The following is a 22,621-nucleotide window of genomic DNA, read 5'->3' as shown; positions in this document are numbered from 1 at the left end:
TATCATGCGTTTGTCTGATTGGCGACTTTAAATAAAAAAAAAATTCCTACTGTCACAGAGACGATAGGTACATTAAGACAGAGATAACCAACCTCAGCTGCGCAAATTTAGAATGAAAATATCTTACACCAGCTGAGAATAAAAGATCAAGAGAGGGGGTCTCCTGTAGTCACACACTCTGAAAACAAAGGTGAGGCATGTAATAATGTAGTGGTCTATCTGAGAGACTAGCTCTGTCAAAAAATGACCTTGCTGCAATATGGGGCATGATCACTTACTTCTTCAAGGATGACCACCCGCCTACTCAGGTCTTCTCGGGATCCCGCCGATAAATGTCTCGGTGGAAAGTGAAATGTTATAGCGGTGCTGGGTGTAGAATTGGGGCGTGCAGCGTAGCATTACGCTGGCTAGAGGCGTGGTAGCGTTACGTGATGTGGTCACGTGATCTGTGGAGCTACTAGAGTGCTGACCTCGATAGCGTGGTATGCTGCGCGAGGGGAACTTTGTTCAGTGTATTGTGAACGTGCAATAAAGATATAGCAGAAAAGCGCTTACTGCCAATGACAATGTGGCTGTGAGTGCTGGCCGCTCTGACTTGGCGCGCTTAGTATGGAAATCATACATCCTGTGTGTGAATACTCGATAAAGATATGATTGATAAAAATTATTATTGATTGAGAAAGACGCATCGTCCATTTTAGTGCACTGCACCATTGTTCCACAATTCGCAAGTGGTGTTTTAAGTACGAAAGGTCAAAACACAGGGTAGCAGTGTGTGAAGGCACATTTGTAGGGTGGTTTATGGTGCCTCATTTCCTAATGTATACAGACACGTTCATTGACGTAGGGGTGCTGGTGACTACTCAATTGCCCGCAGACAGGTAGTGCAGGGCATAAAGTAACGAGGGATGCTTTAAAACGTGTTTACTCAAACTTGTTATAAGGGGATTATTTTATAGGCATAAGTGGGATTCATCTATGCTAAGGGATGTAAGTAGGTGACCCATTAATCATCAGTTCTTAAATGCCACTAGCCCACTCAGAAGGCAAGATCTTAAGTACGGTAATCCAGTTGCCCCCCATAGTAAATTGGAGTTGTATAGATGAGTGGTCAAATGGGTTAGAAATAAGACCTAAGTTACCATAATATATCTTATATGGTCTGTTAAGTGAGTTCCCTGGGATATTATCATTCAGACCGTTTTTATGTGTAGATAACCGACAGACCCAGCACTGCGCCTTGTCTAGAAGGCGACTTTGTAGGTTGGTGGTACCTTTTTCCAAGTATTCAATTACCAGCCTTCTCATGTCATTTGTGGTATGGCCAAGTTCAAGGAAATGTGCAGTCATTTTTGTGGGATCACTGATATAATATCGATTACACAAATATAGAACTACCAAAATATCGAGGAAAAAATATAGAATACAAAAATATCGAATTCCTATCTCCAAACAGGTAAGTACAAAAAAATGGAATCAAAAATATTGTTGTATAACGTTGTATATCGTTGACTAACTATAGTTAGCCAAAATATCGATTTTTTTTGTCTTAAAAGTAATTGAAAAATAATGAAATAATAAATATAATTAACTTAAACATACTTAAAATACTTAAATAACCTTAAAATTAATAAATAATTAATGTAAGTAAAAAAAAGATACAATTTTATTTTTTAATACATATAAATAATAACGTAATATTAATAAAAAATATACAATATTTTTACCATACGCGGAGAGAGTAAAATTTACTATTACGACTCTTGTGAGTGCAACAGTAGGGAAAGCGTTGGATAGCCTAGGGGTAAAAATAACTATTCCCACTCCAGTGAGTGCAACAGTAGGGAAAGCGTTGGATAGTGGGAGGGTAAAAATTACTATTCCCACTCCAGTGAGTGCAACAGTAGCTAAAGCATTGGATAGCGTAGGGGTAAAAATTACTATTCCCACTCCAGAGAGTGCAATAGTAGAGAAAACGTTGGATAGCGTATGGGTAAAAATTACTATTCCCACTCCAGAGAGTGCAACAGTAGGGAAAACATTGGATAGCGGGAGGGTAAAAATTACTATTCCCACTCCAGTGAGTGCAACAGTAGGGAAAGCGTTGGATAGGGGGAGGGTAAGAATTACTATTCCCACTATAAAGAAGTGCAACACTAGAGAAAATGTTGGATAGCCAAGAAGTAAAAATTACTATTCCCACTCCAGAGAGTGAAACAGTAGGGAAAGCTTCGGATAGCGTAGGGGTAAAAATTACTATTCCCACTCCACAGAGTGCAACAGTAGGAAAAGCATTGGATAGCGGGAGGGTAAAAATTACTATTCCAACTCCAGTGAGTGCAACAGTAGGGAAAGCGTTGGATAGCGGGAGGGTAAAAATTACTATTCGCACTCCAGAGAGTGCAACAGTAGGGAAAACGTTGGATAGCGTAGGGGTAAAACTTACTATTCCCACTTCAGTGAGTTAAACAGTAGGGAAAGTAATGATTTATTATATCAATAAAAATAAATTAAATATCAATACCAATAAAATATTAATTAAAATTAATTACCAATTTAATACTATGTAATAATTAATTAATTAGAAATACAAATAAATATTTGTTATTAAAAATCAATTACCTATTCATAATTAATTAACAACTAATTAATTTTCAATAACAAAAACTAATTATTAATACAAATTAATACCATGTAATAATTAATTAACAGTAAATTAATTATCAATACACAAAACGTATTTTTAATATGCAATTAATTACAATTACATTACTTCCCACCATATTCCCCTATAAACCCACAACCTGCTACAGAAAATAAATTAATAAAATTATCATAATTATCAAAGAATGAATTCATAAAAACGAATTAACAATTAATAAAATGAATTACCAATTAAACATTTATTAACAATAAATAAAAAATCAATACCAATAAATAAATAAAAAATATTTACTTAATTACAATTAAATTACTTCCCACCCTATTCCCCTATAAACCCACAACCCGTACGGAAAACAAATTAATAAAATTAACATAATTATCAATTAATCAATTAATACAAATTAATTACCAATTAATAAAAATGAATTACCAATTAAAAAAGTAATTAACAATAAATTCAAAATAAATACCAATAAATAAATACAAATATTTAATTAATTACAAATAAATTACTTCCCACCCTATTCCCCTGTAAACCCACAACCCGCTACAGAATTAAAAAGCTAAATTAAATTCAAAATAATTAATAATTGTTAAAAATGTATATTTAATTTAATATAATTAAATGACTTCCCACCCTATTCTCCTATAAACCCACAACCCGCTACAGAATTAAATTATGCAAAAATTAAATAACATAAAATTCATGTCTTAAAAAAAATTAAACATACATTTCAAAAATAATATACAATTTTCACACATATACTAACATACAAAACACTTTAAAAAAATCGATATTATTAAAAATTCAATATATTTTAATGCCTACGTTATATACTTCGATATTTTAAACTTCGATAATTTAAACTTCGATATTTTGACAATTGATATTACTTACCTTCAATTCGATATTTTTAACAACTATATTATGTCCATTCGATATTTTGCCCATTCTATATTTTTTATTCGATATTATGTCCATTCTATATTTTTACTTCGATATTATGTCTTAATACCATTTTGGTGGTGTTGCGCTGTGTAACGGATATTACTCCTGTGTTCATATATCCGAATTTTTATTTTTTGGCTTGTCATCCTAACGTACCGGAGTCCACAGGGACAAGTGATAAGGTAGATGACGTTGCATGAGCTGCAGTTTGTGTGCTTTTTTATCTGTCATGTACTACCAGGTTCCAAGTTCAGGGATTTAGTTGGCTTTGTGAGGTGGCACACGCTTCAGTTGCCACACGGAAAATGGCCAGTCACATTAAGGAGTTCCCAGGCATTTAAGACAGTACTTGCATGGGTTATTTTGTTTTTGTGGGTGTGTGGCCACCAAGCTGTCCTTTAGGCTTCCTGCTCTTCTATATGAGAATAGTGTTTTTTTCCAGTTCAGTCTGCCTCTCGTGAGTATTCTCCAAATGTTATGAATGATTTGAGCCACTCTGTTAGAGATAGAATTTTAGGTGGTTATGCACGTGGGTGGTATAGTAGGGGGTGTCCGTTGTGTTTGTTCTAGTAAGCCTTCGCGGTTGTGTTTTCTGGCTCGCTTTTGGGCTTTTTTCGTGATTCTGTCAGGGTATCCATGGAATTTGAGTTTGGTAGTCAATGAAGTTGCTTGTTCTTTGTAACCTCGGATGTTGCTACAATTTCTGAACAATCTGAGATATTGCCCATATGGCAAATTCCCTCACAGGGGTCTGGGATGATAGCTCTCAATTCGTAGGAGAGACTTTATTGCAGTGGGTTTGAAGTGTGTTTTAGTCGTAAGGTATCCTCCTTCCGCTGTGATGTCTAAATCTAGAAAGGTGATGCTGTTGTTGCTTATGTTGTGTATAAACTTGAGGTTATTATCACGGCAATTGATCCAACCCCGAAACGATTGTAATGCATCTTCAAGGCCTTCCCATATTAAGAAAACATCATCGATATATCTCTTGCAGAATTTGATGTTTGTTGAGAATGGCATTTCAGGGTTGAGAAGATGTTTTTTTTCAAAATTGTACATGTACCGTCCTGCCACACTAGGGACGAATGTACTGTCTATTGATGTACTGTATATCTGCAGAAATATGTTACCTTCAAATTCAAAGTAATTGTCCTTCAGTGCCATTTCTGCGCACTGGAGAACAAAAGATTTTGGAGTGAAGTAGTTCCAGGATATTGTGTCAAGTGATGAACTGAGCACTTGTAGTGTGTCTTCTTGCGGAAGACTAGTATATAGACTCTCTATGGCCAGACTGATGAAAAAGGAGGTGTCTGGATTAAAGGTGAGAGTCTGTAAATGTCCCAATAGGTCTTTTGTGTCTTTGAGATATGTTGGTGTTGTTTGCACAATAGTTTGTAGATAGAAGTCACAAAAGCATGAAAGGGGTTCCAGTAATGAGCCAATGCCTGAAACAATCAGGCGTCTGGGGGGCGGGTCTATTTTTATGAATTTTGGGGATAGTGTAGAAATACAGGATCTTTGCTCCGATGGAGGTCAGGAATAGGGCCTCCTGTTTGCTGATGTTGCCTCTGGATTCCACGTCTTCTACTTCGGTTTTTATTCTTGCTTTCAGATCCTCACTTGAGTCTTGTTCTAATCGTCTGTAGTTTTCAGCATCTCCAAGACGTTTTCTGTATTCTGCTCGGTAATCCTCCTTGTTATGCAGTACTATGCCTCCACCTTTATCTGCAGATTTGATGATGATTTGGTAATTTGATCTCAAGGCACGTATGGTGTCAAATTCTGCGCCACTTGTGATTTTGAATGGTGTTTCTCTGTGGTTTCTTCATTTTCATTGAAGATGGCCTGTTCGAATTCTGCAAACTCGACTGGTATGGCATGTGGAGTAGGGATAAAAGAGGATTTAAGTTAAAGATTAGCGTTCCCTTGTTCATCTCTTCGATCTTGTGTCATTTGGTTTTCAAAGAATGCCTTGAGTTTTAGTTAGCGTAAAAATTCAGACAACTCGCAATGCAGTCTGAATTTATCAAATCTTGCGGTAGGTACGAAACCTAGTCCTTTGTTCTGGGCTTTCTCCTCAGCCTCAGTCAAGGTGTGTGATGAAAGGTTGGTGACTAAATTGCTGCTCCTTGGATTTGTTGCATGTGTGGGCCCCTTGATTCTGGTCTTCTTCCCAGTGAACTTGGTTCTGCCTTGGTCTCCTGCCACAGCCTCTTCTGCCACTTCCTAAAAAAGGAAACCTTGGATAAGTATTCATATATGACATTTGTGTCTGGGTGAACGGTGGGTTCCATCCATACATCATGAGTGGGTTCATTTGAGGGTATGGGTTGGGGAAATGCATTCGGCCTCCTTTGGGACTTGGGACCATGGTTGGTGCCAATTAACATTTTAACCTCTTCCCCTTTGTTTGATACGATAACTTCCTCCACAGGAACCGCTGCTTACAGACGAGTCAGACTGTCCTGTGTGTGTCGTGGGCTTGTAATCTGCAGCTCCATAAGGATAGGGGTTTTGATGTAAGAACATTTCTTTAGTTTCATTTGAAATTGTTGGATTTTGGATTGAGTTAAATCCTCTTTATATTCAGCCAGCTCTTTGTTGACTTCACACAGTCTTTTTTTAAAGATGTCAAGGTGGTTTTGAAATGATTTTCTGTGGCTTGTACATCGTTGAGGATTGCACCGAAAAATCTTTTCGCTGTCTGGATAATTAAAATAATCCAGTTTCAAGTGCAGTGCCAGGCTATAAGTGCCCAATCTTTTCGAAGTGCTGTATCGTCTAAAAAGGTACGTGAGACGTTCGTGACAATCAGACCTTTAGGGGTGGTGTTATTTCTTAAATATTCCATGAGGATCACACCATGTAAGATGGTTCTGATGCAAAATATTTTCGTTTCTGTGATTTCCCAATCAGCGCTTTGCGCTATAGTTTGCGCAACATTTAGATCAGCCATCAGAGGAGAGGCTGAGAGGATGTTGTTAACGTCCTCTTCCGTGAAAGTCAGTCCAGGGTTCTCTGCCATGTTTCAGTAACAAAAAGGAACACAGAATAATAAGAGAGAAAAGGCTCCCACAGCTGTGCGCTGTCTAAAATGGAGAAATCAAAGGGAGAGCGAGGAAGGACAGCGGGGTGCATTCTCTTCCCCTGAATGATAATAAATGCAACAACGTGGACGGACCCAATAATTAATCCTTTAGTTTTGCTTACTCGGTGCAAAGCACTGGAGTACAAAAATCCAATGGATTTGTAAGAAGAACCCTCACCCACCAACCTAGTTGGTGGCATGCTTAATCATTGGGCTCCCAGCTGGGCTGCCCAGTGCAACCCAGCTGTGCTTCAACGCCTGAGATACAGCAGAGCGTTTTTTTTTTTATTTGACAGTGAGGTGTGCTCAAAAAGTGGTGAGGGTAAAAATGTCTCCAGGATGCCCAAACGGGAAATGGTTTATTCATAGGGTCCTAGAACATGTCTAAAAACAAAAGCAGGGATATAGTGAAGATGGAAAATGGGTCCTCAATATCCCCTAAATGCTGTTCGACATGTTTCATCCTCTCCAATAGTCATGAGGCTTTCTTCAGGACCAAAAGAACGTGAAATTGTGAGGCGGCTACAAAAGTGGAGATAGCTATGTGAATCATTATCAGAACACACACTAAGGTGTGCTGGGTATGTGGTGGTGTAGCCGTACTTACGGACCCACTTACTAGTTGAAATTTGTAAGACAAAATCATACAACGTGAAGGACATACACAACATATAGGGAAATATTGCCATGATTAGCTTCATTATCCTTGTGTACATGATGTGCTCATTGCAATTGTCTGGAGCATTTTATGAGTCGGAATATCTGTAAATACATCCCATTGATCATACATAGACGTGCTGTAAACATAAGTTTTATTCGAAAGGTCATGCATGGTGGTAGGTGCCAGCATGCATGTCAATAGGTGAGTGAGTTCCTTGCATAGTCACAAGTGTATTCAGCCACGAGAAAAAAAAATGTGTTTATGTCATGCTGCGAGACGGTAGTTTCTGGAAACGGCTACTATATACGGTGTAAGACTAATTATGTCTGCATATGAGCACAGGTATTTGTCCATTTTTGTATTATTGGCTTACACACTACTTGCCATATACAATAGCCATTTATGCTCTGCCACCTTTTCACGTAGTTCAAACAATGCATTTTCAACTTATCAGGAATCATTGAATCTAGGTTTCTAACTGTATCCACAGACATCAACAATTGACCCCAGGTCATAGAAGCTGTGCAAACCTTTGTCGATTTGTCAACGTTTTCAACTCGATCACATAGAGCCTGTGCCCATTAAGATCCTTTCATTCAATTCCACACTTATCTTAAACATGTCTCCCTATTTATTTATTATATTTATTTAATGCGATTTTCTATAGCGTGAACATTACCCGAAGGTGTCAAAGCGCTTTACAAAAGAACCAGTTGCGATACATAAGGATTTACGGTTAGATCATTTACATAAAAGATACGAACAAGGGACAAAAAATGTAAATGTACAAGTTGTAAAGTCACACAGGGAAGAGATACAAATAGAAAAAAAGGCAAATGTACAATTTTATTTTATTTAATGCGATTTTATATAGCACGAACATTACCCAAAGGTGTCGGAGCACTTTACAAAAGAACCAGTTGCGATACATAAGGATTTAGGATTACATGAGTTACATAAAAAATACAAATAGGAAACAAAAATTGCAAATGTACAAGTTGTAAATTCACACAGGGAAGAGATACAAATTGAAAAAATTGCAAATGTACAAGTTGTAAAGTCACTCAAGGAAGAGATACAAATGGATAAACTCTAAGAATCACATAGGAATGGTAGAGAGTACAAAGGTCTACTACATATACTAGAGGTTAGAGTTATCTCTATATACATATATATACAAATAGTAGATTTTCTCAGGATTCCATTTTACCAGTGATTCGGCTTGGACAAGTATATATCACATATTTACAAAAAGAGAAAATAAAAATTAAAAAATGCAAAAATTAAAATAAAAAGGGGTAGAGAGCGGTATGTGGGGGAGAAGAGTTGGAGGCTGAGATTGGTGAGAGGAAAGAGGGGGACCTGAGGGGGAGAAAGAGATAGGGCAGTCCAGCGTAAGAGAAATGTCTGAAGGTCAGCAGGATGGAATACAAGGGACCAAAGGAAAGGACAAGAATCAACAAAATGGCTGGCCCGGCTCAAGGGCATTTATTCAATGCGATTTTATATAGCGCGAACACCACCGAAGGCGTCAGCGTCCCCACACAAGAACCAGTAGAAAAACACAAGGACTCAGGACCACACGCGCAACACAAAGGACACAAACAGAAAAAACTACAAATGTACAAGATGCAAAGTCACACAAGGAGGAGATACAAACACTCTTTTGCCCACTCTTCCCTACCCTCGCCTCTCCCTCCTCCTCAGGCCGCTTTCCCTCCACTGTTCAGGCATAGGCAATTGGGGTCAACGTCTCCAGTACCAATTCAGTGAACATAGCACTCTGCTCGGGGCAGACTAGGCAATAACATTTCCAGCCAACATAGGCCTCAACAGGGTTTGCTCATGGACATGCACCACTGCTACTATCCAGGGGGGGGTGGCAAGAACAACATTAACATTCCCTAGGCAGGGATTTGGCATACATTAGTTGGCATACATATTTGACACTTCCTGTGTGATCCCCCAGCAACCACTGCAGGTCTGAGATCTCACCAAGTGACAAGTGAAGCAGGAATGATAATAATAATCCATATTCACCCATACGGTCTCTAGGCGCTGGGGGCCGTTGGGAAGATTAAGCAAGCTATTGCCCAGAGTCACATGGTGCTGGGCTAGCCTGCCGGAGCCAGGGATCGAATCGTGATCCCCAGATTCTAGCGTCAGTTGCCCTGGCCGCAGCACCACACCGTGGTGCTAACTCCAGTCCAGGCCTAAGGTGCTCACCGAAACCGACTCTCACAGCACTTTAACATTCACCCACAGCACTGCAAGTGGATACTTCCACCAGCGCCTTCTCTGTGTGTTTTTTCATGGTATGATGTGTGCAGCGGTGAGCATCGCGAGCCCTGATCGCGCGCGTCTCCGCCAAAGGCAACCTCACAAATATGATTAGGTTTTTCACAGGTTGTAAAATGTGTCTCTTTTCTCATTATCCCATCGGGTGGCCGGTGACGCGTTGCCTGTGGGGAGGGAGAGCAGCGAGACGATGCTCTCAGGCCTATTCATGGAGGGAAATGATCATGTGTCCAGCCCAGATTCCAGCCTGGACCGGACCCTGCTGCAGACATCAGGAGACTGCAAAGCCCCCAATTATCAAGAGCGGCAGGGCGCCCCAAATGTATAGAAGAAAAATACAATATGCATTTCCATTTGGTGGAGATAATAAATACTTACTAAGCATTAAAATGATAGCATGTACATATAATTAACTACACCATGAGAATCTAACCTCATTTATTAATAGAAGCATACATTTGTCGATATTTCCCATCTTTCCATTGAATTTCTTAGCTACTTTCCTCATCCCAACTTATATCCATTTAGGTGCTGGAAGTACCAAACGGATTTTCTTACTAAAGATGCTTTAGAACGGAAGAAATGTGAGCATTGTCATAAAATATATGCATTTGTCACCTAAGTTATTACACATTCAGTAAGTAGCACCTAAGTAAATTCAATCTCATGATACTTTAAGGATGACGAGTTGACTTATCTATCTATCTATCTATCTATCTATCTATCTATCTATCTATCTATCTATCTATCTATCTATCTATCTATCTATCTATCTATCTATCTATCTATCTATCTAATTATTTATTCATTTTTTTACTGGACTGTTTTGTATAGCACACGTGCACTACTGGGGCATTAGAGCGCTTTACAAAGAACAAAGCTTGCCTATAATCGACATCAAACAGGAATAACTCTGAGTGAAGCATAATAAATTGGAAATCATATATATGATCGACAATGCCTAGAATTGGTGTGGTGATCTGAACTAGTCAGTAGAATAGGCGTTGTTTTAAATGTTTACTGATTGTGGATATAGATGGAATAATCAGTAAATCCGACATTTATTTTATTGTGGATGCAAAACCTTTAAATGATATAGAAATGACCCAAATCATTACATCACAAGAGGCAATTGTTCTAATGTCAGTGGCAGTGAATTCCAAGCAAAGGTATCTATCAGTGAATGATTGTTTCTGTTCATGAGATGTTTTCAAGTGAAAACTTTGATTGAAGGGATTTTTGATAGATCTTAGACTAGGGCAATGTTCCAGAAGTCAAAGTAAACCTCTTCTACGCATGAGACCAACATTTGACACTACCCATTTCTCTATTCCTCCTTTAGACTTACTTCTTGTGACTCCAACGTGCAGTGCATAATGTGAAAAAGAATAAGTGCAGGGGCCCAAAGTTTTGCTCAAATGCCAGCAACCGGCGCTATTGTATGTCTGTGTGCTGACTACCAAGTCTGTGTAGTCTTGAGTCCACCTCGTGTCCCTTTAATTCAGTCACCAGAACAGGGCTTTAAGTGGAATGAAAAAACTGGGGAGTCTCTTCCTCTTTCTCTGTGGGCAGTGCATCTGCTCCAATATATGAGGTACTTTGTTACCAGCAGGGGATATCCAAGCGGCACTCGACCTCGGTTAACTCCTGTTGAGTTTGACCATCCTGAAGCCTTTTCCAATCTGGTACTCAGCGGCGACGGAGGACTACTGTGCACAACAAATCTGTAGACCTGGCCTCATCCACCAGCGACTTCAGTACTCACGCTGTGGGTGCAGCTTCCAAATTTTGATCTTCACACACCTCCTCCAAGCAAGAATTGCTGGCACACTGGGAAGCAGATTTAAAACTTGATTTATGGCTGAACGTGTATCAGATATTAGCCTTTTCCAACAGTAAACATTGTGCCCTACTTTCCAACCATATAAAGTGACAGAAAATGAGCTGCCGGACAGAACTGCCACATTCATATATCTCAATTGTTAGCCATACACAAGTGGGATGATTGTGTATATAGGCACATTCTCTGATGAACTGGCTTTGTGAAGTAAAGAAGTATTGAAAAATTCCCTTGGACTCTTGCTTGGGAATACTTGCAAAGGTTTGTTTTAAAACTGGACTTCGGGACCTAGTTCAAAACTTTTGCATCAGTGGTACTGGAACAATTTTCAGAGTGGGAGTACTGACATCAATGCTAGCACACTGAAAACATAGGGATTATGAAAAATTCTAGCTCCACAAAACGTGTAGCAAATGCATTCAGCAGGAGAGTGGTAAGGGAGTAGTATGCAGCTGGTGGTGCATTTTAGAGCACAGTGTCACAAATATATTACTAAAGCATTGTGTGGTAGGGCACTCTCCTTTATAGATTAACCCATTCCACCAAACTATAAATCAGGCCCATACAGTTTTTCAGAGAAACCTATATAGCACAGAAATGATACTATTCACCAAGTGAAAGTGTCTTGATATATTTTGATCCCATTAAAATGTTTGTTCCATCACATTTTAGAATTACAAAAAAGTGCTTAATTTTTGCTTTTCCAACAGTTGATATATTCTGAAAGGTGTGCACATTTCATCTACAGGTGTTTCAATTGTGTTGTGTGTTACAAACAAAGGACATCCTTCAGTTTTTCCTTTCACACTCCCCGTACCCCAGCACGATTGTCATATAGTTCACTTTAAAAACTTGTCTCACTTTACAGTCAGAGAGAAAAAAGTAAACACCAATCCCAGTGGTATAACAATGAGCAGCAATTTGTCAGAAGACATAGCCTGACTTCTGTGTTTAAAGCACAGCAAATGTAACAAGATAAATACAAAATGGAAAGGCGTGTTTATTGTATTGCTCTTTCGCAACCCAACAGCAATTGTCCGGCGACTCACCAGTGGATCATGACTCACAGTTTGGGAAACGCAGTAGTAGCTAGTATTTGAAGAAAGAAAAGGGGGGCCAATCGGCCCCCACGCACTCATGGCGGGGCCCGGCCCCTCCCATATCCCTCCCGGTCCCTTCGTGGTGGCTTGCCCCCGCACTTGCCCCGGAAGTAGTTGTGCACTTCCGGGCCGAGGGGGCGGGGCCGCGGCTGCGAAGGGGTTAAGAGCCTGGGGAGCGTGGGAAGCGGCCTCTTTGTGCCCGCGCTTCCCAGGCTCGCTCCTCGCCCCACCGTGGGGCTGTGTAATTTTCTCCTTTTTTGTTTTATAGGTTTACCTCGTAGCTGCGGAGTACCAGGCATCGGGGATCCCGCATAGAGACAAAGGGACGCAAGTCCGTGGCGGAGCTGGAGTAGCTGCAGCGACCCAGGATCGGGCGTAGTGGCGGAGGAATACAGGAATCCAGCGAGGTCGGGGAGAGCGCACCGTCGAGCGGCAGTTACCGGACTCGACTGAGAGGGATATCTACGGGCCGCCTGCACATTGTGGGACGCTGGTGATACTGCGGGATACGAGGTATTGTGCAGGGCGGGCGGGGCTCGGCAGCGGCTGAAATCGGCCACAGCGAGCGGGGATAATCTTGTTTCTCGTTTAACGCCGGATCAAGTGAGTCTTGTGTGCGCTGTCCGTTGTGGGGGAGACTGTGGCTCCTCGTTTTTTGGCTTTTGTCGAGCTGTGCCCTCTGCTCCGATTAATACAAACTTGGGGGCGGGCTCGGCTCTTTCTTTCTGTTTACATACTGGCAGGTTTTTGCAAGAAGTTAAGCAGGGACAGCTAGGGCAGAGAGCGGATGGGAGACCAGAGAAGGTTTTCTTTGAATAAAAACGTTTTAGAAATCAAGGCACATTAATAACATTGTGTAGGGTTTCAAAGAAAAATACAGGAATGCTAATGAGTGTATGATCTGTTGTGTGTTTTTGCACAAAGTTGGCACCCAGGGTATTTTTAAAACGCAGCGAATTACTTGTATAAGGGCTTGTCTTTACTTCAGGCTAGCAGGGTGTACATTAGCTGTGCGTCTGGGGCTGTCTAATACACATGTGATAGTACCTTATGCTGTTATAGCTGACTACGTGCAGGGCTTGATATCGTTATTTCCTTATTAGCTTCTGCAGTGTTTGGACAGTCAAGTAAATAGGTTCGGTTATAGCTGGGAAGAGAAGTTTCCCATGCATTTATAGCCACAATTGGAAATTTAACGTATTTTCTATTTTAGGAGAACAAAGACTAGGATCACTGACTGTGGATCTCAGCTCGGGCGCCTCCAACTGGGTCAGGTACGGAGCACGGTGTGCTCATAAGTGAAATATTGTGCAGCCTAAAGGAAGAGCATTATGTCTGCAAGACGGGGGCACGGGAATGCGAGCGTGGGCTTAATGTTTCAAAAAATGATGCGCAGAATGTCTGCAATGGATAAGCGACTGGGAAAGGTTGACAAGTTGGGTAAGACCGTGGCGGAATTGGGAGCGAGGGTAGATGCTCAGGCCGGCCCATCTGGAAGGCCTAAGCGGACAATAGTGCCTCCCAAACCAAGGGGCGTATTTGTGACACCACCCAAGCGGGCAAGAAATAAGAGGGTGGTGGGTCGGCCACCGAGTCCAACTCCCAATGTACCGCCAGCTGCACCTAACCCTCCACCTCAGGCCCCTTTGAGCGTCCCGGCACCGGTACCCCAGCTTCCAGTGGCTGTGCCAGTAGCGCCGGCTATTCCTGTGGCGGCGCCAATAGCGCCAGTGGTGCCACCTCCCACTCCGGTTCCCTTGGGGGGCACGGTACCAAGTATGGTCCCTCCTGTTCTGCCCGCGGCGGGTCCAATGCCAACAGAACTAGCGGCCCAGATAGCAGCTGTCCTGCCTTGGTTAGGTGGGGGAGCGTTGCCGGCCACAACGAATCTCACAGCAGAGCAACAAACATTGGTCGCTCAGATATTGTTGGCTAGTGGTCGGGGCAGCACGCCATTTGCACCAGTTTCTCCCCAAACAGGTCCAGCGAACAATGGGGGAGCAGCCAAGACCGGGGAAGCGACATTACTCGGCGAAAATGGTAAGGAGGTTGCCCTGCCACTGCTGGGCGAGGGCGCGATTCCCTCCAGGGGGGAGTGCCTAGCGCAACATGTGTCCCAAAGTGTGAAGGAGTTGATTTGGGCTGACAAATATGTTAATATTTTTTCACTACTGATTGACAACAGGGAATGGGAATATGCAAAATCACAGAAAGATATGATGTTGCCTAGTGTATGGAGAACACAACTGCACAAATTTAGGGTGGAGGAAACTATCCTCAATTGGGTAAGGGCCTTTTCAGTGTATGGTGCAGTGATTGGGGAACGTTTCCCAGGTATGCAATCGGTTATGGCCTGCTATCAGAGCAGGATTACAATGTACCATGAGAATCATGGGGGGGATGTTTGGAAAGAATACGATATAGCCTTCAGAAAGTCTAGGGAGTTCAATAAGTCTTTGGCATGGGACAAGGTGGATTCTATTTCTTGGCATTCACAATTTGAGAAGGGTCAGGGTGCAAGCACTAGCGCTGTCTGGAACAAAAGTTATTCCCCCAAGCCACAACAGCCATTCCAGCAGCCCTTTCGACCAGCACAGGGGGGGGAAGCAGGCCAGAAAACCAGAGCCAATGGAGGTACGAAAGGGGTGTGCTGGGATTTCAACAGGCGGACATGCAACAGGGCACCGGGCACTTGCAAATTCAGGCACGCGTGCAACCTATGCGGCCATACTTCCCACCCAGAAGCGACATGCCGGACAAAAGGCAATGGGTCTGGTAATAGGGGAAGGAAAAAACCAGAATAGCAAGATGCATCCCATGATAGCACATTCGCCTATATTTTTGACGGCTATGATTCCCTGGCTTAATAGATACCCAAACCACACTTCTGCGAGACTGTTGCAAGAGGGTTTCACCCATGGTTTCCGAATTCCAGCTGGGGGTTATATCGGAACACCGCAGTGCAGAAATCAGTTGTCAGTTCTGTCCAATCCTACGCTGGTGGCGAGCAAAATAGAAAAGGAGTTGCGCTTAGGTAGGGTAGCGGGACCTTTTCATGTCATCCCTACACAGAATTTTGTTTGCTCTCCTTTGGGGGTGGTACCAAAGAAGGAGAAGGGCGAGTATAGGCTCATACACAATTTGTCTGCACCTAAGGGTCTATCTTTGAATGATGCAATTGATGAGTCAATTTGTAGTGTTAAATACGCGTCCTTTGATCAGGCGGCGGACATGCTGAGGGGCTTGGGCTCTGGGGCACTAATGGCCAAATCAGATATCGAGTCAGCCTTTAGACTGCTCCCAGTTCATCCAGCAGACCAGCGCCTCTTAGGTTTCTCCTTTGAAGGGAAATACTACATGGATAAGTGTATGCCCATGGGCTGTTCAATTTCATGTGCATATTTCGAACAGTTCAGCTCCTTCCTGGAATGGGCCCTGAGGCAATCTACGGGTCACCGGTATGTCATGCACTACCTGGACGATTTTCTTTTCCTAGGTCCAGCGGGGTCACGGGAGTGTGCGTCGGCATTGCAGGAATTTTGCGTGCTCATGCGCTCTTTCGGGGTCCCCCTGGCACAGGGAAAAACGGTTGGGCCAGTAACGTGCTTAGAATTTTTAGGAATTGAACTTGATTCAGTAGAAGGCTGCTTTAGATTACCAACGGAAAAAGTACAAAGATTCAAGGCGACTCTAGAACTATGCATACAGGCTAAAAAAGTTACTCTACAAATGTTACAGCAGACAGTGGGTCAATTAAACTTTGCATTGAGAGTAATTCCCATGGCGCGCCCGTTTTCACGCTCGATTGCACAAGCCATGAGGGGTCTGCGGGAAAAACATCACCGTACACGGCTATCTGCAGAGGTTCGCCAATAAATACATACATAAATACAAAATGGAAAGGCGTGTTTATTGTATTGCTCTTTCGCAACCCAACAGCAATTGTCCGGCGACTCACCAGTGGATCATGACTCACAGTTTGGGAAACGCAGTAGTAGCTAGTATTTGAAGAACTGGCGGGGGAGTGCGTGATGCAAGCTACAGTTGTAGCCTCAGCCATACCTTTGGGCGCTGGCTCTTATTATTTTTTAGAAATCAAGCACTCTACAAGTAAACATAACACAGTACAGGTAGAAGAATGTGCTTCAAATGGAAAGTTTAGAAAGTCCAGATTTTGTTAAAAAAAAGAAATAATTTAAGACTTTAATTTATACTCAAAGTGCCAACGCTATTTAGACCAAGTGCAAATCCAAAGTGCTCAAGTATTATAGTGTCATGGCCCTGGGAAAAGTGCTAATGAGTGTAGACCACCATTTGGCTAATGAACCAGTTGAATGGCAGACACTCAAAGTAGGTTAAAGATTTAGGACATAGGTTTGTGCTCATTGGGTTGAACTGCGGACGCTTTTATGTCCATGTGCAAGTCAGCCTAAAGTGCCAAGTGTCATAGTGTCGTAGCACTAGATGATGAACTAGCTAGTATGAACCTGCCATTTGGTTAACAGCTGCCGCGGGCTCTTGGAGGGAGTTCCGGTGGGGGAGAAAGGCGGGGCGGTGGAGGGGCAGGGTGGGGGGTGCTAAAAACCGGAATATGGATAATTGGAGGTAAGTAAACAATTTAATAAATAAAATGAATTTCGTAGCGCGCCCTGCATCGCAAAATGAGCGGCGCCACCCGAACCTAGAGGCGTGGCGCCCTTAGTGGCATCCGGGGGCTGAGCCAGCAGGGACGTCCTTAAGGCGGTAACCAACCAGGACAGGGAAGAGCTAGCACACGTCAGCAGGGAGGCAGGGCCGACCTTCCCTCCCCCGAGGGTACAAAGCCCCGGGGGAGGTTGAACTAACCCTCTTTGTCCTCTTCCCTACAGCTCCGGCGGCAGCAGACAAATCCCCAGAACATTTTACTCCACGTCACTCTCAAACGGTGCAAGCCATCACTGATCTTGTCCAGCTCTTGGCAATCTTGCTGCTAGGAAAACTTCTTTGTGTGGAAGACAGTTTTGAATTTTGGTAGGCCTCTTTTGGAGCAACCTCCTTGCCGTCGGTAAACTTATTTTAAATACCCCTTAAAGACACGGCTCTTCCATAACTCTGGATTATTATTTTTCTTGGCGACGAGATGATTTCTGGGAATAGAACTCGATAACAAATAAAATAAAAGTCTTAAATGTCCGTTACTATAACACTGCATTTAGTTTTCCCTCTTTAGCAGATTCAGAGTCTCGCAACGAATATAAACAGCACCTTCGCGTGCGGATGAATCAGATTAAGCTACATGCAGATGTAACATTTTTTAGGAAGTGCGGTAATTGCCTTGGGAACATGCCACTTACATAACACAGAAAGCAATTAATAAAAAGCAGACTGGGCTTTTCCTGGGTTAAAACAGCAAATTGTTTACTTAACGACGTTTGTTGTTTGCTAAAAAGGGGTGCTGTATGCGAAACTGAACACCCAAAATTGGTCATAAAGTTTCAGAGTAAGTTGGGATATTCGGTTTGTGGAGTTTGCAAAGGAATCATGGCTCATGGCTTCCTGACATGCGCCATAATGCAATATTTCATACATGCCAACATGTAAAAATTGGAAGCAAGTAATTTCTATTGAAGGAGAGGCAACATAAATACAATTATGGCTTCAAAAATCATCAAATGTGGTGATAAAGGAAGCTGAACGCGCCCAGTAGAAAGAAGACTTTATCCCAAACGGATGAACTGTCTGCTAATGTGGTTTGACAAATTAGCTCAATAACGAGGGCAAAATAGCACAGGTATTGTGTGTCCTACGGCCCTCTTGTGGTCACTGTGGTAATGAATTTTTCATCCTTGTTTTCTGATTACGCTACATGCAGATGTAACATTTTTCAGGAAGTGCAGTAATTGCCTTGAAAACATGCCACTTACATAATACAGAAAGCAATTAATAAAAAGCAAACTGGGCTTTTCCTGGGGTAAAACAGCAAATTGTTTACTTAACGGCATTGTTGTTTACTAAAAAGGGGTGCTAAAAGGGGTGCTGTATGCGAAACTGAACGCCCAAAAAATGGTCATAAAGTTTCAGAGTAAGTGTGAATATTCGGTTTGTGGAGTTTGCAAAAGAATCATGGCTTATGGCTTCCTGACATGCGCCGTAATGCAATATTTCATATATGCCAACGTGTTAAAATTGGGAGCAAGTAATTTCTATTGAAGGAGAGGCAAAATAAATACAATTATGGCTTCAGAAATCAGGAGTGTACCTCCGGCGCCGTTGACAGGAGGGCGGTTTAACTTAAGGAGAGCAGGCCATCTATCTTGGTTGTGGCCTGCTGGCTCAGTCCGGAGGTTAAACAAAGGCCCCGTGGAGAACGGGCGCAAAAAATTGTATGATCATGTATATACATGTAGGCATTGGAATACAGTGAGGTGCATAGTTGATAAACAAGTATATGAAAGACTTTACAAATAAAGAAGGCCAATGGAGTAATGGGTGTGGATTGTCTGGGACTAAGCCCTTGTCAAGCAGCAACCACAATTCTAGTCAGAGGAAGGCAGGCAACTCTAAATTGACCTGCACTCATCCTATGGTAGCTTGGCACAGAGTAGTCAGGCTTACTTTGGAGGTAAGGTATAGAATAGGCCTGCAATTCTCCTCAACAAATCAGTTTATGTCTCATATCGTGACCTGATGCTTTGGCACTATTTAGCTCTTCCAGAGGGGCTCAAATCCAGATGGCTTCCATTAACAAAATACTTGGAATACATTACACTAGACTTTTTCTTAATATTTCAAACAATGTTCTTAAATGCCGTTATTACATGGGCTGGTTACAGGCTGGCAAGGCACCATTCCGCATTAAGTAACCATAGGTCCATGGCTATCTCGTTTATTATAAATCGGTAAACAATTACTTAACAGGCCAGGTACCGGATGTTCGCCAGTTTCAGGTGTTGCACTTCCCCCTTTTTAAGCAGGAAAATTGACATACATGCAACTGGCCCATTGTCTTTATTTATAAGTTTCATTATTAAGCGGTGATTGTATGCACAACTAAGGTAGGTCAAAACATGTAAAGCAAATCCTGTATAGTAAAGGTAAACAAAGTATTTACTTTAGGGTGTAACATTTTTAAGCTCCTCTTCGGGTGGTCCTTTACACATCCTTCTTTTCACCGGGGTTTGGGATTGTGAATATTTTAAATAATGTACACCAAAGTGATGGAGGGAAGCCCTGAATTAATTTTAACCACTTGTTATTATCCACTCCACATTCCAGTTCATTGTAATTGCACACCATTCCACCTCATTTTTGCATCCTGCTTCAATGGCAACAGTCCACCCCAGGCTAATATACCTTTGGATTACCATATAGGTCCCCATTTAACGTTCTTAAGTCACCCATTAAGGTAGGCCCTATATACTAATAGGGCGGGGGGCTTGTTATTTCAAACGTAAGGCATGTGTTTTTTGTAAGAAGAGATTTTAATTTGTTTCCCCCCTTTGTTGTTTAAAATTGTAAGTTGTTTTTTAATGGTAGAGTTGGGAGTTAAGTTACAATTCCGGAAGCCGAGCATGTAGAAAGTTGCCACTTTCTGCCTAAAACAAACGTGCCTCTCGGGAAGCGTCCATGTCACACGACCGTGAAAGGTTTTGGCATGGTGCCTCAAACGTAGGACATATGTGATTATGTTCGATATGCCCTGACGGCGAAAAGCGAAAAAGGTCGCTGACATCATTGTTTCATGGCTCATTTACCAATAGATTAGCTCTACGTTACCTTAGTCTTAATAACTGATAAGCTCATTTCCGGGAAAAAATGGTTAATTTGTTTCCCACCCCCTTTAACTGGTATAGTAAGTGGCACGTTAATAAGTACGCGTAACTTTTAAAAAGAAAGTATGTCATTACTATGAATGATTGGTGTTAATCAGTCAATGTACCAAAGCAGCTGATAGGGCATGGTTAAGGCGTTCACATTGTAAGGATGTGAAGTTTGCATTCATTTAGATATGATGTTCTTAAGGTAACCACCCGCAGTTATTAAGTGTCAGATGTTGCATTTACTGCAATACTCCACTAGCTAAGATTAGGCCCCGTCAGCCGCGGGGAATGCTTCATATTATTCATTCTTTGCATCATTTTTCCTTAGGATATCATATTTGATAATGGAGTAAAGTAGCCTTCTAGAACATAGAATTCCCAGATGCTTCCCAAGCTTGCAATCATCTATGGTATTTTATCATTGCTGCCAGGTAGCTTGACAAGGAATGCTCGTCACTGCAAGAAGTTGCAGCCAGCCTGAAGTTAATTTATCAATTGTTTACCTTCTACGTCATCGTTAGGAGGCCCTGCGTGCCATCAGTCGTGAATTCATACATGAACAAGGGGTGGTGCGGAAGTGGCACCCAGCAACGAAGGCTGTTAGGTCGGGGGGAGGGCGAGCGCGCCAGTAAGCTACTCGCCCTGTGGCGGGGTCCCAGGCAAGAAAAGTGTGTGGACTTCCCCTTTTGGTATGGACTGGCTGCCCATGGAAAGGGCAAGCAGTTGTTGTGGGACTCTGGGCTGGCGGGAGAGGGGGGACTGACCTGCTGGTGGTCCTGACCACTCCTGCCCTTACCCGTGATGACGGGGTGTCGGTTTATAAACATTGGGGGTATACCCCGGTATGTTTGTCACAAGTAGTGGCAGATTATTTACCTGCGGCTCTGTTGACCGGAGGGCGGTCAACTTAAGGAGAGCAGGCTATCTTGGTTGTGGCCTGCTGGCACAGCCCGAAGGACCAGCAAAAAGGCCCCTTGGAGAGAGGGGCATAAATATAATGACAATCTATAACTTGGAGATTATTTAATAATGTTGTGTTAATAAGCAAGTAATTTTAAAGATTTACCTTAAACCTTAATCAAGATGAATAAAGGATTAATGACACTGCTTGAAGTTTAATAAATAAAAGACTACGCGGTGAACGACAACAACCTGTTTCATGTCTTTTGTGGGAAGGGGGTGACTGCACCCGGTAGGCACACTATGGGATGCAGCACGCACTAAGAATGTTGGTTTTTTTTCGTGACGTCACAATGCAGTAAAGGGAAGGACTTCCCTTCCTGCCCAGTGGAATTTGACTCCTGACCAATCCTCATTCTTGCTGGGTGGAGATGCTTTCAAATACATTTGATCTGATTTAGTAACTTGGAGGCAAAGGAGCTTAGTTTGTCGATCAGGGAAGCAGATATACAGGAAGATGAGTCAGGCTTGACTTGTAGTGGAACACTATTCATTTCTGTTGTTAAGTTCTTTAATGTAGCACCAATGCTGGTCACAGAGACAACCAGCATATTTAGAAGATACACTTGGGTCAACATTTTTGTGGAAAGGGAATTAAACACTGCAATTGAAGCTTAGTCAACGGAAAGCTGACTGTCCTCACCACCCGTTGAAGACAGGGTAATGAGCCTGGAAAACTCTAAATCACCTCCTAAGACCTTAATTATGAGAGGTCCAGTGTTTTCCAACCCCGGTGCACCAGCAGTGATAAAAACTTCACACTTTATTGAATTCTAGCAAGTCAAATTTGCTGAAATGTGCATACTTTTGGTGTGGAAGGCACCAAAATCTGTATGTTATTCTCCCAAAAACTCAAACTATGTGCTAATTCTGAACACCTGGGTGACGTATTTTTATCAAATAGCAATATTCATTATGTTTGAGTCAGGCTGCTGATAATCAGGCCCTAAGTTTATGTTTTTTGATGATCCGCAAGGCTAAAATGTGAGATGGGAAGAAGGCAAACATTTAGAACCAGTCCATGAGTACAGTTACTTGGTGTACTAATGCATTATGCTCATGCTTTTTACCTGAAAAACAACTTGCGGTAACCATCATGGATGGACATGGGACATTTAATTAAAGGTATAAAGGTATAAAAGGCTCTCGGTTTAGCTGACTAAGAACCACCTAACAAACAAAGAAAGTGACATTGTCAACTTGCGTAGTGTCAAAATGGCTTTCTGAGGGAAGCTGTGACCGGGATAATATGTATGGCGTTA

This window comes from Lissotriton helveticus, chromosome 9 (assembly GCF_964261635.1).
Source record: "Lissotriton helveticus chromosome 9, aLisHel1.1, whole genome shotgun sequence".
NCBI classification, from domain to species: domain Eukaryota; kingdom Metazoa; phylum Chordata; class Amphibia; order Caudata; family Salamandridae; genus Lissotriton; species Lissotriton helveticus.
Note: the sequence above shows the minus strand (reverse complement) of the source record.